At 28.6% G+C, this 17,655-nt stretch overlaps 3 long non-coding RNA genes across 4 annotated transcripts; 1 reads left to right on the plus strand and 2 right to left on the minus strand.

Annotated features, from left to right (window-relative positions):
- Positions 1-74: 74 nt before the first annotated feature.
- LOC146933193 (uncharacterized) lies at positions 75-9,348 on the minus strand. 2 transcript variants are annotated; one of them, XR_015007392.1, is made up of 6 exons: positions 8,915-9,348; positions 1,583-1,711; positions 1,209-1,403; positions 1,007-1,127; positions 661-753; positions 75-561 (listed from the first exon to the last, which is right to left on the minus strand). It is a non-coding gene; the product is annotated as an uncharacterized LOC146933193 (long non-coding RNA). The 2 variants fall into 2 exon arrangements; XR_015007393.1 differs by lacking the exon at positions 661-753.
- On the minus strand, positions 2,716-7,715 carry LOC146933194 (uncharacterized). The gene is made up of 4 exons (XR_015007390.1): positions 7,311-7,715; positions 5,517-6,465; positions 3,792-3,951; positions 2,716-3,098 (listed from the first exon to the last, which is right to left on the minus strand). It is a non-coding gene; the product is annotated as an uncharacterized LOC146933194 (long non-coding RNA).
- On the plus strand, positions 3,098-4,606 carry LOC146933195 (uncharacterized). The gene is made up of 4 exons (XR_015007391.1): positions 3,098-3,401; positions 3,690-3,740; positions 3,832-3,891; positions 4,304-4,606. It is a non-coding gene; the product is annotated as an uncharacterized LOC146933195 (long non-coding RNA).
- Positions 9,349-17,655: the final 8,307 nt, after the last annotated feature.

A 17,655-nucleotide genomic window follows, 5' to 3' on the forward strand; every position in this document is an offset into this window, starting at 1 on the left:
GTTTTGCTTTTAATGATGTCATTGTAAACTTGGTTTGGTTCAATTTGTCTTCACAATGTTATACACTTCCAATCTAACTACAAAACTGACGTATATAATTATGGGAGAACTGAAAGCTACAGTGCTGTTGTTCAAAAGTACACCACCTAACCAATCAAATCGACGGTACAATGGTTCACTCTTTTCAAACTATCAGACAATTCAAATTTCAAAACTCCCCCCTAAATTTTAAAACACCAACCTTTTGAAACCATATATTCAAAATCACTTTCCTCATATTTTTCATTCTCACTTGTCTGTTTCCAAGCAGAAATCTTCACAAGATAAAATTTTAAAATTAAGTTGGTAAAAGAGATGTGATTTTTAACAAGTGAGGGAAGAGAAATGATGAGGAAGATCAAGGTCTATATTTTTTCTTCTTTTCAAACTTTCTAATCTTCATCTTCCACTCTTCACTTCTATTTTGTAGGTTTTCACACTTTCTAATCTCCATCTTCTCTTCAATTTTATTTTGCAGGAAACTTGAAAGTTCTTTACTCAACCCAACAAGTAGTTGAAGTGCTGCAAATAAATAAAAATTATGAACAACTTTTCAGATCTACAAGTTCATTTGACGTTTAAAGTGTCTAAAATTTACTCTTTTCTTTATCTAACATGTACCTTTTCATTATTTATATTTATATTCAACTGTAATTTTTTGATCTAGAAATGTTATTGCAGGAAAGTTGAATGGAGTTCTTGTCTCATTATGAACTACAAACAAAGAAAAGAAACACAAGTAAGTGAACGATGAGAATTACTAAATTACTAATTGGTTTAATACATAAATTCTCAACAAAGCAATGACGCATTTCAGTATTATTTTCTTGCAGGAAACGTTGAATTGGTTGTATGTTGCCTAATTTTTTTTGAAAAAATATGATAGTTTGCAGCAAAGTCAAATGATGTTCATGTCTCTTTAACAAACTACAAAGAAAGACATTATTATGAAAAATAAACTGAATACCTTGATTTTAAACCACTTTTATTTGCTAGGTTTTCAAACTTTCTAATCTTCATCTTCTCTTGAAAGATGTTCTCTAGAAACTTGAAAGTTGTTCCTTTTGCAACTGAAAGTTGAAGTGGTCCTGTAAAAAAAAAATTAACTTATCAGATCTACAAGGATACTTGATGTCTAAACTTTACTCTTTTCATTATTTAACATGTACCTCTTCTTTGTTTTTTCTGATCTTCATTTTTTGTATTTATCTTCATCTTCAACTACAATTATTATTTAACATGTACCTCTTCTTTGTTTTTTCTGATCTTCATTTTTTGTATTTATCTTCATCTTCAACTACAATTTTTTGATATAGAAATGTTATTGCAGAAAAGTTGAATAGAGTTATTGTCTCTTCAGCAAACTACAAAGAAAGGAGACACTGGTAAGTAAATGAAGAGAATAACAAATTAATTAGTTTAGTACTCGACAAAATAAATGACCCGTTAAGTATAACTTTCTGCTGGAAATAACAGTGTTGTTCTTTAAATTAAGATGATGAAGAAACATAGATCCAAAAACATTTCAAGAGGAAAATCTTACACTTCTCTGATTAAGAGTTTTTTTTTTCATTTTTTCTTCTTGTATGTTTTACTGAGCTCCATTTTATGTTCTTCATTTTGCAGGAGATTTGAAAGATGTTCTCCTGCCTCCAGCCAACAATCCTCTATTCTGCCAAATAAAAATAAATTTTCTTTTAAATTATTTTGTTTCTTAGCCAACAAAATTTAAAATAAATTATTTATTTTTTCATCAATGTTTTTTCAAAGAGTTAAAATCTGATTTTTTTTTTCATTCACATAAAATAATTTAAATTCAAATATAGTTTACACATGAAAAGAAAAGAATATGACACTTTCAGGACTCATGGTATTGTAAATCTCAACAATTGTACTGATTTTTTTTTTAATGCAAAAAACAAATAGTCTTTCTTGAAAGGGAAACATGTCCATTAAGAATGAGGAAATAAAAAAAAAGATAAGCACTCAATTTAAGTCCATTTAAGTTTATCTATGAATCTTTTAAGTCCATTTAAGCACCCAGTAGAAGGCTTCTTTCAACAAAAAAAAAGGGTCAAGGCTAGCAGCAACAACATATTTTTTATTTTTTCCTACCAAATTATGTTTTTTATTAAAAATAAAAGAAAGAAAAAATAATAATTATTACCAAAGAAAGTATAGAAAAAAAAAATGAGATATGAACATAAATACATATATTTCAAGATGACAGTCATTTGTATGAACCAATATGAATACACATAATGCATCTAGAGAAATTAAAAATATACTTGCTTCAGATCTAATATGATTTACTGTGATTGTTACAAGATCCAAAGTGATAACATATTTATTTTTTTGTGAGGGAAAAGTGAGAACATAATATTTTGCATGTCAAATTGATCAAAAAATACAACTTGATTTCTAGATTTGAACTGGACAAAGGTTGAGATCTCAAATAAAAATCAAATCATAATGATTTGGTTGAACGAACAAAGATAAATCATATCTATAATCTTGACAAAGCAAAACCCTAAATCCCAACTGTTTTTCTCACATTTTGATGTTTTCTGATTTGCTACAAATTTTCAATTATTTTTTTCAAGGGTGCCGTATAAAACAAAAACATCCTTATCCAAGCAAACATTTGCATGTGGGGTTGCAAAGAAAACATTTGCATGGGTTGCAAAGAAAATCATTTGCTCACATGGCAAACATCCCAAAAACAAGGGATGAGACAGATTTTATGACAATGTTTTTTTATAAAGTCAAAAAGCCTATGTGCCTACAAATCACATTTCAATTTAAATTTATTATACATATTTTTTGATTTGGATCCATCCTATTCTCTATAAATACATCAAGCATTTTGATCATTGGCACCAACACATCCCGTTCCTTCCTTCCTTCCTTTCTTTCTTCACTTCCTTCTCAATCCCCACCATCTTCATCAACAAGCTTCTGATTTTCAACCCACAATTAATCCTTGCTGAAACAATCCCCACCATCTTCATCAACAAGCTATTGATTTTCAACCTACACTTAATCCATGCTGAAATTCTCTAAAAAATAGAAATGATGCTACAATTAATCCTTGCTGAAACAATCCCCACCATCTTCATCAACAAAGAAATGAAAATAAAAAATAGTGACATGCAGCATATAATTTCTCTTTATACTTCCGTTTTCCCCTTCTTATGATACAAGCAAAATATATTGGTTATTTTCAGTTTCTTTTAAATGTCTCCAACTAGCAATGATGTCTAATGTTCTTTTTACAATTTATTTTCACTACACAGGTATAATCCGTCAGAGATGTTAATAAGATTGTAATGAAAATGCCTAAAAGGGATCTTGATGAGGAGGTAATGGCAATTTCAACAACATAAACAGATAAATTTAGTGACATGGAGCATATAGTTTTTGTTCACTTTTCTGTTTTCCCCCTTTTTTTCTGTCTTTCCCCTTCTTATGAAACAAGCAAGATAGCCAAGTTATTTTCAGTTTATATTAAATGTGTTTAACTAGCAGTTAATTTTAATGTACTTCTTACATTTGACTTATACCTGCACAAGTATAATACGTTCAGATGAAGAGCAATTTTATTTAACTTCTCACTGCACAGGTATATTATTTAACTTCTCACTGCACAGGTATAATATGTTCAGATGAAGAGCAATTTCATTTAACCTCTCACTGCACAGGTATAATACTTCTAACTGCACGATTATATTAGATAGAAAAGGAAAACTTACATGCTTTTGTTTCATTAATTCTACTCTTAACTCTTTGCAGAACTTCTGCTTCTTCTAGCTCCAAAAAATTAATACAAGATCCTTCTCTTCTGCTGCAGAGGTAATGGGAATTTTCAAAGAGAATAGTGTTGGGTTCAACAAAATGCTTCAGAATCTCAGCCTACAATGAATCCAGACAGAAATTTAGCCAAATAATGAAAATAAAAAATAGTAGTGAAATGCAGCATTTTATTGTTAAATCACTTGCAAATTGCAATGATGCTCCAAAATTATTTCTTACTTTCTTGTGTAAATAGTTGCTTTAGTTTGTTTCTAAAGTTCCAATCTTGTGCATAACTGAAAACAGTTTATACTCAAGTAATAATACATCTATTTCTTTATTTTTAACATGTTCTTGAATAAAATTTATGATGAGTTGTACAGTACATACTTGAGTAATAATGCATCGTTACTTTATCTCCTTTTTCTTCTTATCATGCTATTGAATAAATTTTATGATATGTGTTGTGCAGTGCAATGAAATTCAAGGTAAATGGAGCTTCCAAGACAGGAAAACCCAACATAAAATTTGGCCAATGGGGATCAGACGCACAACAACGATAAACAACTACCAATAGAATACATCAATTACAGGAAAAAAAGTTGCAAAGTTTAGAATTTGTTTTCCCATTTCTATTACCTTAGAATCATTTTATTTATTTTAAAAGTTGAGAAGTTAGGGTTTGGCCAAGAGTTGAGAAAAAAGCATTAAATCAACAATGATTGTAATGTTGTATCTCTTCATCACCTACTCAAAATTTCCACATTCTATTTCATTCAGTGATTCATACTCATATTCTTCAATAACAAATCATGCAGTCAAAGCATATTTCAGATTCACAAATTTCATTTGGGTTCTGCTAATAAAATTTCAAGAATTATGTAGAAAAGAGTGCAAGTACGGTAAGAAATTTCATTTGGTGTCCACGTGTATGCCTTGCCAACTAGGGAGGCTTTCCATAAATTTTGCTTTCCATAAATTTTCATTCGGTGGTGGATGCCTTGCCAACTAGGGAGGCTTTCCATAAATTTCATGCAAGTACGGTAAAGTTAAAAAATGGTTGGACAAGATCCAAATTTGGGGGGATTTTAAAAGTACATTCGGTTGAAAAATGCAGCTCCAATACATGGTAAAAGCCTTGAATTGTGGAGTACAAAATAAAGCCAAAAAAGTCAAAAATCCTACTAACCTACAAAATACATATCAATTTCATTGTTGCTCTATAAGGGCTGTTTGAATTAGAATTTCTATTTAACAAATCATTTTTTCAATTAACTACTTTTGTGATTAGTTTAAGGTTGAACTTTTTGTGATAAGAAATAAAGAAGAAATGAGTGTATACTAAGGATCATCACAAAGCATGAAAGAAATTTCCCTCAGATAATAATGCATGTTAATTTTTATCTTTTCAAATTAGCAGAGTTTAAAATGTGGATCATACACTACTGTATTATCCAGATTCAGACAGAGGAATAAAAGAAAAAAAAATACATGTGAGAAACCATAGCATGGAAAATGTTGCAGCTTTTAGATTATGTTTCTCATGTCTATTACATTCGAATCATTATTGGAAGTGGTATAACCACTATGCATTCTTTAAACAAATTCAAACCAACTATTAGAAGGAGTTATATGCTTATCTTACAAGCAGAAAAAGATGTGTTAGATAGGAAAGGAAAACTTACATAATTTGTTTTACCCATCATTTCTACACTTATCACCTTCCTTGCATAACTATTGCTTCTTCTAACACCTTTCAACAGACTCTTGAAAGCTACTCCTTGAAGAATAGGAAGAACCTTTTCCCTTCCATCTCATTTCATGAGTGTTCAAAATGTCAACAGAAAATAGTGTTAGTAACCCATTTCAAATCTAGGTAGAGAGTTGCATGGAAATTCATATCAGTTTAAAGAAAAGAATACGACATAATAAGACATGATGAGGGTTATGGGGATTACATGACTCACTTTACACCATCTCAAGAGCTATTTATATGTATGTCCCATTTTGAAATAATTTAATATTGTTGACTTATTTATTTGATAAATAAATAGTATAAAAGACATTGAACTGAAAGCTTTTGAACAAAAGCCATTGGTTTATTTATAATTTTTCTATCAATACATAAATATAAAATTCCCAAAAGCCAACAGCTAGCATTGACAAATGATGAAAAATATCGTTCCTCAATATGGTTCCTCAATATGGAACATGATTTCATCGAGTTCAGAAACATATATAATTTAGAATTGAAGCTCCAAGGAAAGTACTAATAATCGATGCTTATAATTTAGAATTAAGCAAATAAAAATATTGCATTCTGATGAAATATTTTGTTTTATACAATCATTTTGTTTCTAAACATTTTTCAAGTCAGATCAAATATTGACTTGGTCATAAAAATAAATAAAATCTGAGATACAAGTAAAAGTACCTGCACAGCTGCTATAAGGCAATCTAACCTAATCTTTTTGAATTTCTTCCAAAAAATGAAGTACAATATGTTCTCTGTTAGTTCTTCTTTAGGATCTCCCAAATGCATGCCCATCTATTCTATTACTCTAAGAATAGAGTTGAAACAAGCAATTGCCGTGTTACTTCTCTCTTGGACATCCTGTTCATTGCCAGCAGATGCTGCAAACATGAAACCATCAGCAAAATTTGAGTATTGGGTGTGTGTAGGAAGATACTTTTCTTAAACCATAGTTCAGTGACTAATTAAAACACTACACTAATACTTTATTAATGTGTATAAAGTACTCAAAATAAGGACAACTAACATTTATTAGAGAATGTTTGGAATATATTAGAGGTTATCACTTTAGAATTCAGATTTTGCTACACATTTTACAAGTAATTCAATAAACATACTCTAAGGTATAGATTTAACTACCTTTGTTCACATGCTTCTGTAATTATTTGAGATTATGTCAAATTTATTTTGGATTGTATTCAATGTACTAATTAATGTATAAAGAATTTCCAGTCACAAAATGACATTTGAAAGGAAGTCAAGGAACAAAAACTGAATTTGAGTATAAGGAATAAAAAAAATCAATAAAAAAGGTGAATGAATCAGTAAAAATTGGGAGAAAACCTTTCCTTCCAACGTAAACGAATGACCATGGTAATATCTTATATGCATAAAAATGGTAATTTCTCAAACAAACAGATATATAAATAGAGAAAAAAAACTTTAAGAATAATTATAAAAATTGTTGACAAATTTAATGCATTGTAAGCATAAAAGGGGTCATTTCTCAAGCAACCACTCATGAAAATCAAATAAAAATATCAATTTTTTGTGAAAAAATAAATTCCAAATCTGGCCCAATTTATCAATATGTCACAAATTTATCAATTTCGGAGTTTAACAGCCTATGAGTTCATCTAACAGTGATTTTAATGAATAAAAACAAGAAAATAAAGGAAAAGAGATATTTTTTATATGAGATTGAAATTGAGAAGGGGTTATTGACCTGAGAGATGAAAGGAGCAAGGATTGAGCATTGAAGAGAAACCTTTGAGAAGAAAGAAGCAGAGAACCCTGATTTAACTCGGCCGTATAGTGCCATCACCACGATTCGTAACCCTAATTAATCTTTTGTGAAGATTCTGCGTTTTCTGTTTGGGAGAGTGGGGAGTGAAGTGTTTGAAGGTGTTTGATTGATGAAATATGCTGTCGTGAAACTGACCTATTATTCAATCTACTTTTTTTGTGATTCTGTTTAAATAGAGAGATAGACAAGGTTGAGATGATACAGAAAAAATAGTTATTTACCAGTTCGAGATCGACTGTGGTGGTGGTGGGCGACAATATGCTGGGGGTGATGGTGGCGGCTGTTGAGGAGAAAGATGAAGCGCAACTGTTAGGGTTTCAGAATAGGAGAAATGATTGGGAGTGGATAGAGGCTGCAATTTGATTTGGGAGATTGGGCTTGACCCAATTCTGGATTGTAAGAGGGAGAGTATGCCTAAAACGGTGGTGTGAATAACAATATGTTCAAAATTGTATTTATGTTGAATTTAATAAAATAATTTCAAACATGGAATTTATATTATTTAATTTAATTTTAAAATTACTTACACTCACAAACATATCTCAAAATATTTATTCAAAATATTTTCAAATACAAAAATAGTAAAAATATTTAATGGTAAAGACTACTAAAACTCACACGCACACTGTAAAGTCCCGAGTTCGAATCCAGATGAAGGCACTCAATCTAACAATTTCGACATTATCAGTTGATACTAATTGTTATAGTTAAACTATAATTTTTTTTTTAAGGGAACTTCAGTTGATGCTAACAATTTTGAACTTCAATTTGATTTTGGACTAAAATGTTTGATTTTAATTTATAAGGATCATTTACTTAATCAACCTTACAATTTTTGATTTTATTATGTAATTGAAGAGTGATTTAGGTACCAAAAAGGTATAAGGAATTTAATATATGCTGAATATGGATAACTGTCGACCTCAATCGCCAATTTCATGTACGAAGAAGTCTTTAAATAAAATTAGTTATTTGTTACGGGTTTTAGTACTATAATGTTTGTTTTGTTTGGTAAGGATGTAATAAAAAATTTGTTTCAGTTTTATTGGGTATTTTTGCTCATGGGGGGATCACTTTTGTTTTTGTTGTATTATGGTTTGAAAGTGTTTACCTCCACATTTTACTATGGTGGAACCTCTACTATTTAGTTCAGTTTGTCTTAAAGATTAATTTCAATGGTTATTTCTCCAAAGATTTTTATTTTAAAAGTCGTAAACCATGGATTATCAATTAGTTTTCAAAGAAACATATTTAACCAACGTACCAATGATCGGATAATTGTTTTGAAGTTAAGGTAATTTTTAAATCCTGCATTTCAAAATGGTTAATTTGCTGGGTTATGGCTTATTCGAAAATCATGGTGAAAATGTTATTTGCCAGTACACGCGTTGTCAATCATTGTGGTACTATTGTTTTTTTGAGTTACATGCGTATGCCGAAGATAAATTTACCCGTGCGTCCGCGCACGGGTCGCACACTAGTAGTTAAACAAAATAACATAACCATGTCTAAAATGAATTTACCAAGAAGAGAGGTTGATGATCTTCCGAAAAAAATAAATAAATTACTCCGGTACGGTGGTTGTCCGCGGTGGTTGGCCGGAAATGACCTCTGAAGCCGGCGGTCTGAAAGATCAATAGGATAAATCGGAGAAATAAAAAAGGATGTTTTATAGAATGGGGAGGTTAGTTTAGTGGTGGTGGTGCATCCAAATGGTGGCCGGAAATATCATTTTTAAAAATGAGAAATTCTCAAGTTATTTCCTTTTGAAAATCTAATTTGAGAGAAAGATAGAGGAGAATGAGGTGATGAATAATATGTATTTTTTTTGTAGTAAAGGTCGCCGGAAAGATGTAGATCTGGTCGGAAATTGGCGGTGACGGTGGTTCATGGTGGAGAAGAAAAAGATATGAATGGAAACGGATGGTTTCAGGCGAGAGAGAGAAAGGGGAAATATGTGAGAGATTGTGGAAACTGATAGGTTTTGTTAAAAATAAACAAATTATTAAATAATATAAAATAAAAAAATTTGATGTGTAGAGATTTGAAGTAGGAACGTGTGGTGTGGGAAAAAATTTAAAAACTAGCATTAAAACATTTTTTTAAGGATAAAAACTAGCATTAAAACATATTGACAATCAATTAATATTTTTGAATGGCATAGTTAATTAATGAGTAAACTATTAATTTGTTCCATGTCTTTTGAAGTCATTCTTAAATTAGTCGTTCACTCTATTAATATTTTAAAAATAGTTTTTGTCAAAATTTTCATAATTAAATCTTTGTATCTGTGTTTTTGTCACACGACGAATTATTTAATTGAGAAACTTTTAGAAAAATATTTTAAAAAAATCAATTAAATCTTTATCTCTGTGTTATTCTCACATGAAGAAGGACTTAATTAAGAAACTTATGACAAAAACAAATATTATTTTGAAATATAAATAAAATGATGACTAATTGAAGAGTGTCTTACAAAGAAAATGACCAATTTAGTGGTTTATTCATTGATACTCCAATTATCGTTTAAAGTTTGTACACGATTTTTAAGAAAATAATTAATTATGTTAATTTCAATGCCAAAAATTAATAACATTTACTAAATAAAAGAATAAAAGTATAATAGTGGAAAAAAATGTTGCGTTGATATTCTAAAGTAATAATTATTTTGAGACAGAGAAAATAATACTAAAAAAGACGATTATTTTAAGATGGAGGGAGTATTAAATAGAGTTAAGAAAAATCAAGCAGTGGTCGGATACCATAACTCATCATCGTCGTAATTGAAAAAACCAAATATTAAGGATAGCTCAAAATCACTTTGTAAATTCATTGAGCAACTATAACATTTGGTGATAAATATAAACTAAAAATATTAATTATTCAATAAATCTAAAATATGTTTTTTTCTTATATATTGATAGAAAGAAATACACTACTAAACACATATTTATTACATCAAATTGATTATTGAACTGAAATTAATTACCTAACACATAAAGATTTATGAAAGATAAAATAAATTATTATTACATGGATGACAAGTTGTTCTTTTTTTTATAAAGATTTAAAAATAAAAATAAAAATTAAACGTGCACAAGTTATCGTTGATACGAATTTTAATATAATTATTAAATTTTAAATTTTTCAAAGATATATATGGTTGATACATGATATTTATAAAATGTTGTCTATGCTAAAACATTCATGCTATTTATAAAGTCACTTCACTTCAATTATATAACGATAATTGAAATCTCATAAACTAAAATGCACAGGATAAGTGAGCATTTACTAAAATCTCAAAAATAAATCAAATACACGGGATAAGTTCTCTTTGACTAAACTAACCTTGATTACAAGACAAGTTGTCATTTATAAAAAAACTGTTCCTGCTAAAACGTATAAACTATTTAGAATATCATCACCTCAATTCAATTCTACAATGATATTGAACATTTATCAACCAAAATGCACGGAATAAGTGAACATTAACTAAAATTTCGTAGATAACTGAAATGCATGGCAGAGAAGTGTGCATTGACTAAAATTTTAGAAGAAACGTAAAATGTCCGGGTAAGTTGTCGTTGATTAAACTAACTTTAATACACTGAACCATGTGTTATTTATAAAAATTTATTCTTGCTAAAACGTTCATGTTATTTATAACATCACCTCACTCCAATTTTATAATGATATTGAATCATCATGAACTAAAATGCACGATATAATACTGGATTGACTAAAATTTCAAAAATAAATCGAATACACATGATAGTTTGTCGTTGACTAAACTAACCTTGATTTACAGGACAAGTTGTCATTTATAAATATCGTTCATGCTAAAACGTTTAAACTATTTATAATATCATCACCTCAATTCAATTCTACAATGATATCGAACACTTATCAACAAAAATGCACGGGTTAAGTGGACATTGAATTAAATTTTGTTGATAACTAAAATGCATGCGAGAAGTGAGCATTGACTAAAATTTCAAAAGTATCGTAAATGCAAGGGATAAGTCGTCGCCAACTAAACTAACTTTGATACACAGAATTTATAAAAAATTGTTCCTACTAAAACGCTCCAGCTGTTTATAATGTCAACTCACTTAAATACTATAATGATATTGAACCATCATAAACAATTATGCACGGAATAAGTGAGCATTGACTAAACTTTCAGAGATAAATCAAATACAAAGGATAAGTTGTCATTGACTAAACTGATCTTGATCTACATGACAAGTTGTCATTTATAAAAATTGTTCCTGCTAATACGTTTAAACTATTTAGACTATCATATTGCCTAATTCTACAAAGATATCAAATAATTATCGTACAAATTAAGTCATTTTGTGGTTCACAACCACACATGTGTATAAGAAATTAGATTCTTTAATGTTTTGGATTTTTATTCAAATTTAAAAATAAAAATTACTTCATTCGATCACTATGATAAACAAATATTGTCATTATGGATGTATTAAATAATTAATGTGTCTAGACCGTAAGTTTGTGTCATATATGTCATTTGTGTAATATTTTGTAAAAATTTATAATTATTTGACATGTTTTTTACAGTCATGGACATTAATTGGACAAGTTGTTACTATTTAGAATATCATTTCACTTTAATTCTACAATGATATTGAACCTCCATCAACTAAAATGCATAGGATAAGTTGTCATTGAAAGACTAATTAAATTAACTTTGATACACTGGACAAGTTGTCAGTTACAAAAAACTACTTTATTTTTTCTACTATTTAGAATACCACCTCACTTCAATTCTACAATGACATTGAACACCCATCAACTAAAATGCATGGGATAAGTGATAATTTAGTAAAATTTCGTAAATAATTAAAATGCATGGGTGGACATCGACTAAAATTTCAGAATTAACTCAAGTGAACGGGATAAGTTGTCACTTACTGAAATAACATTGATACACGAGACGTTTTTTTTAATTTTTTTTTATAAAAAAACTGTTATTGCTAACATGTTTCTACTGCAATATCACCTCACTTCAATTCTACAACGATATTGAACACTCATCAACTAAATTGCACGGGATAAGTGGGCATTGATTAAAATTTCAGAGATAACTAAAATGCATGAGAGAAGCTGTCAGTGATTGAATATAACTATCATGCACGAGACAAATTGTCATTAATAAAATGCACAAGAGAAGTTGTCAATTATTAATTTAAACTATCATACAATTGTCGAGTTTTGACTAATAAAATTTCAGGAACAAACTCAAATGCATATGATAAGTTGTCACTGACTAAACTAATTTTGATCCACGAGACAAGTTGTCATTTATAAACAAAATGTTCATACTAAAACCTTTATACGAATATCACCTCACTTCAATTCTACAATGATATTAAATGCTCATCGACTATTTAATGGTAATATTTTTTTCAAAATAATTATCATACACGAGATAATTTGCAAGTGATGAAAAATTTAAGACACCAATTACACACGGGATGAATTCCACTGATAATTTTTTTTAAATTACTACTATACACGGGAAAAATTGTCACTGCTAAAATGTTTCAACTATTTAGACTATCATATCGCCTCAATTCTACAAAGATATTAAATAACAATCATATACGGAAAATAACTATTATACACAGGAGAAGTCGTTATTTGAAAATGATAAATACTAACTTGAGATCAAATATTTATTATACACTAGAGAAGTTATTAATGATGCCAATTCGGAAATAGTTATTATAGACCTGGAAGATACATCGTTGATAAAAAGCCAAAATAATTATTAAACATGAGACAAATTGTCAGTGATAGAAAATTAAAAATATATAATACACACGAGATAAGTTGTGCCAAATACAAATTTAAAATAATTATTAAACACTAGAAAACTTGCCTCCAAGACATATTTTAAAATGATTATTATACAGAGGAGTAGTTGTCGTTGTAAAAATCCAAAAATAAATATTAAAGAAGAGACAATCTATCACTGATTTAAATTTTAAAATAAATATTACACACGGGGGAAGTTGTTTATGATAAAATGTTAAAAATAATTATTAAATACGGGTCAAGTAGTCGTTGGTACAAAATTTAAAATAGTTATTAATTTAATATACACGGGACAAGTTGTGACTAATACAAAGTTCAAAATATATCTTACGCATAGGATAAGTTGTTTACGATGATAGTTTAAAAATAAACTATTAAACAAAGACAAGTTGTCATTAATGTAAATTTTAAAATAACAATTATTTATTAAATATGGGAGAAGTTGTCTATGATAAAAAAATTGAAATAACTATTACACATAGGGCCAAGTTATTCGTGACAAAAATTTGAAAATAGACTTTTAAACACGGGGTAGATTGCCTTCCATTCAAATTTTAAAATAATTATCATACACCGAAAGATTTTTGATGCTAGAAATTCATTTTTTTTATTAAACACGGAATAAATTGTTGCTAATACACAATTTGAAATAATATATACACGGAGCAAGTTGTACCTGATACAAATTTAAAAATAACTATAAAACATGGGATAAATTGTCTTTGATATAAATTTTAAAATAATTATGATACATGGGAAGAGTCGTCGTTTGTAAAAATCCAACAATATTTTTTATACACGGGATAAGTTATAGCTAATAAATACAAATATAATACACGGGAGAAGTTATTCATAATAAAAGGCTAAAGATAATTATTAAACATGGGTTAAGTAGGCGCTAATGCCAATTTTAAAATACTTTTTTTGAAAGTTTTTTTTTTTTTAAAAAAAAATTAATTATTAATTCATTATACACTGGGAAAATAATAATAAAACACGAGATAAGTTGTCCATGATTAAAATTTTCAAATAATTATTACAAATGGGGAAAGTTGTCGTCGATAGGAATTTCAAAATAATTATTATGAACGGATAAATTGTCAATGTTACAAAATTTAAAATAAATATTGTAGTCTGGACAAAATTTCATTGATACAAATTTTAAAATAATTCTCATATAGGAAAGAAGTGTTCATGATAAAAAATTATTCCCTAAAAAAAAATGATAAAAATATTATTATATTTGAGAAAAGTTATCGCTGAGATAATTTTAAAATAATTATTATGCGCTGGACAAGTTGTAGCTGATACTAATATTCATCGAATTATTATTTATTTTTTACAACCTATATATATATATATATATATATATATATATATATAATATAAACTGAAATAAATCATCCACACTGACGGGTACAAAATTTCAAAATAATTATTATAAACAAGACAAGTTGTCACTGCTCAAAATTTAAAATTAATTATTATAAATGAGACATGTTGTCACTAATAAAAAATTTAAAATAATTATTATATAGTTGAAAAGTTGTCGTTGCTAAAAATAATTATTATACACGGGACAAATCATCGTTGATCAAAAATTAAAATAATTTTTATGCAAAAGACATGTTACTACTACAAAGATAACAATGATTATTATACACTGAAATGTTGCCATTGATAAAAAAAATTAAAATAATTATTACACACGGGCTAAGTCTCCACTGATAAAAATTGGAAAATAATTGTTATAAACATGACAAGTTGTCACTTCTCAAAATTGATAATTAATTATTATACAAATTTTCTTATCTACCTTATTTTTAATTTGGCAAACATATTCCAAAATCTAATAAGTCGATATTGTTTTTAGAAGAAAAATTATATAAGTTGATATCATTATTGTTTAAACTCTCATATAAAAACTCTTTTATATTTATACATTTTTTTCATTTTTAAAAAATTTGGTTTTTTAATACAACTTTTTTTTTAATCTATTTTTTTTACTTTTCAAAGTTAATAATAATTAACTTTTAAATGGTCTAAATTTAAAATGTTAACAAATACATAATGTCGAATTCTTACTACAAAAAATCATCCACGACCAACCAGTACCCGTGCGGATGCACGGGTATGTTACTAGTGTATATAATAATTTTAATACTTACGAGTCAATTCGTTCTAGGCAGGGCCGTTTCGATCAAATTGGAGGCCCTGTTCCAAAAACAAACAAAAAAAGTGCCCATGATAAAAAAAAAAAACCTTTTAAAAAAGAGCCAATTCTTTAATTTGGTAGAAAATTGAGATTTTTGGCTGAATTTGACTGTGCCTTAAATGGACTTTCCTGAAAAAAATTAACACTTTGAATTGAACATTTTATGGTTAAAAATGTAGAATGGTGGGATTGAACATTTAATGGTTAATAAAAATGTATGGGTCTTGTTATCTTGTGCCCTTAGGGCACAAGTTAAGGAATCCAAAACTAGAAATTTTTCATAGAAAAGAACAAAACTTTGACTTTTAAAAGTTGAATAAAGTTGAATGCACAACTTTTAAGACGATTATTTCTATTTTAAATTCCTTAACATATGCCCTTGGGGCATAGGTTAACATTTGCCAAAATGTATTGTCTACATTGGGAGTCGAACATTTTTATTAACCATTAATTGTCTACATTGGGAGTTGAATATTTTTATTAACCTCATATCATCCCTGCCACTCGGCCGCTTACCACGTTTACATTATTCAGCTACATTTTTAATATATAACCATATTTTACTGCCTTGTATATATAAAAAAATATTTTGGGCACCCAAAATTTGGAGACCCTATGCCATGGGCCTGAATGCTCTTGCTCTGGGCCGGCCCTGGTTCTAGGCAAAACGAGTTGACGTTAAAACTCAAGTTTGACAACCTTGCTCTCCGCTACAAGAATTTTTACCATATTTGAGTTTACACCCACTATATTGTATAGAATCATAATGGATTTACCTTGCAGATTTATATATATTCATTGAAATTTCATGGATTAATTAAGTGACCACATACTAAATTGAGATTATCAACATCAATATCAATACAATATACTTGTGATTATAAGAAAATTCCATTTTCAAAACAATCCAGTACAATTTGCTGGTTTAGATACTAAAAACATGATTTTGAGATACAAAATTTGGAAAACAAATCTATTTTTTCCCGTCTCTAGATACAAAAAATATTTATAAAAAAAAAAGGAGGATAGAATGAAAATTGTGAAAGTGAAGAAAATGCTAGTTAAAACTTAAAAAGTGTTGAAGCCACTCAAACTCAGAGTGAAATAGTTTGTGATTGTTCCTTCCTTAAATGATGAATGAAACAACAAAGCCCCACCATCATATGAATCACACGTGCATAGTGTGTAGGAGTAAGAAGTAAAGTAAACCCTAGATATTCACGCTTACATATTTCACGTATTTTCGCATAGTTTCCATTAGTCAAGCCATAGCCATAAACCTTATTTGGTGGAAAACACTAGAAAATCGCCATTCAAAACACTAAAACCGATAACATATGGATCTTTCTCTATCGCACTCATTGCTTTTACACTTATTTATTTTCAAATCAACATCTTCTTTTAATTTTACCATACCATATTAACGTAATTTTTTTTTTTGTTTCTAGAACCTGAAACAAATCAAAATTAAAAAAATCAATCAAACGCTTTCCAAGACACAAAATAGCTATAATCTTTAGTAAAAAAAAAAAAAATAGCTATAAGCTATTAATTAAGCCGCGAGAGAGAGAGAGAGAGAGAGAACTATAGAACCCATATAAAAGAATATAATCAAGGGTAGAAGCTACGTGAAAAAAAAAATCTGGAAACTTAGAAACCATGTACATAAAGAGATGAAGAAAAAGAAGGTATTCTAACTTATGAAAAAGAAGGTATTCTAACTTAGAAACCTTGTATTTCTTAATGAAACATAAATTTGTAAGAAATAAAATTTGTTTAGATTTTTCAAAACTAAGTAAACAAATATATTATATTATAAATAGAAGAGTGTCACACAACAAATTTTAAAACTAAATAGTTATATTCCTTCAAAAAAAAAACTAAATAGTTATATGATGAACTTTATGACAAATACTGCTGATATAATAATAAAAGTTAACCACATGGTTCCAAAGAGAAAAAGAAATCTTATGCTTCAAACTTCAAACAAAAAAGTGTGTTGATGCCTCATGCCTCTCAAAGGGAAATGTATATCTTTGTTTGTCAAATGGTCTTGAACGAAGCAATAAAGCCCCAGCATTATCATCCCCACATATCCGCATTGTGTTTGAGTAAGAGGTAAAGCAAACTTTGTTATCACATCCATGCTCACATATTTCCTCAATTCATATAGTTTCCATTAGTCAAGCCATAGCCATAAAC

The sequence above is a fragment of the Medicago sativa genome, chromosome 4, assembly GCF_051527215.1.
Source record: "Medicago sativa cultivar Bolivia chromosome 4, Bolivia_mono, whole genome shotgun sequence".
Classification (NCBI taxonomy): Eukaryota; Viridiplantae; Streptophyta; class Magnoliopsida; order Fabales; family Fabaceae; genus Medicago; species Medicago sativa.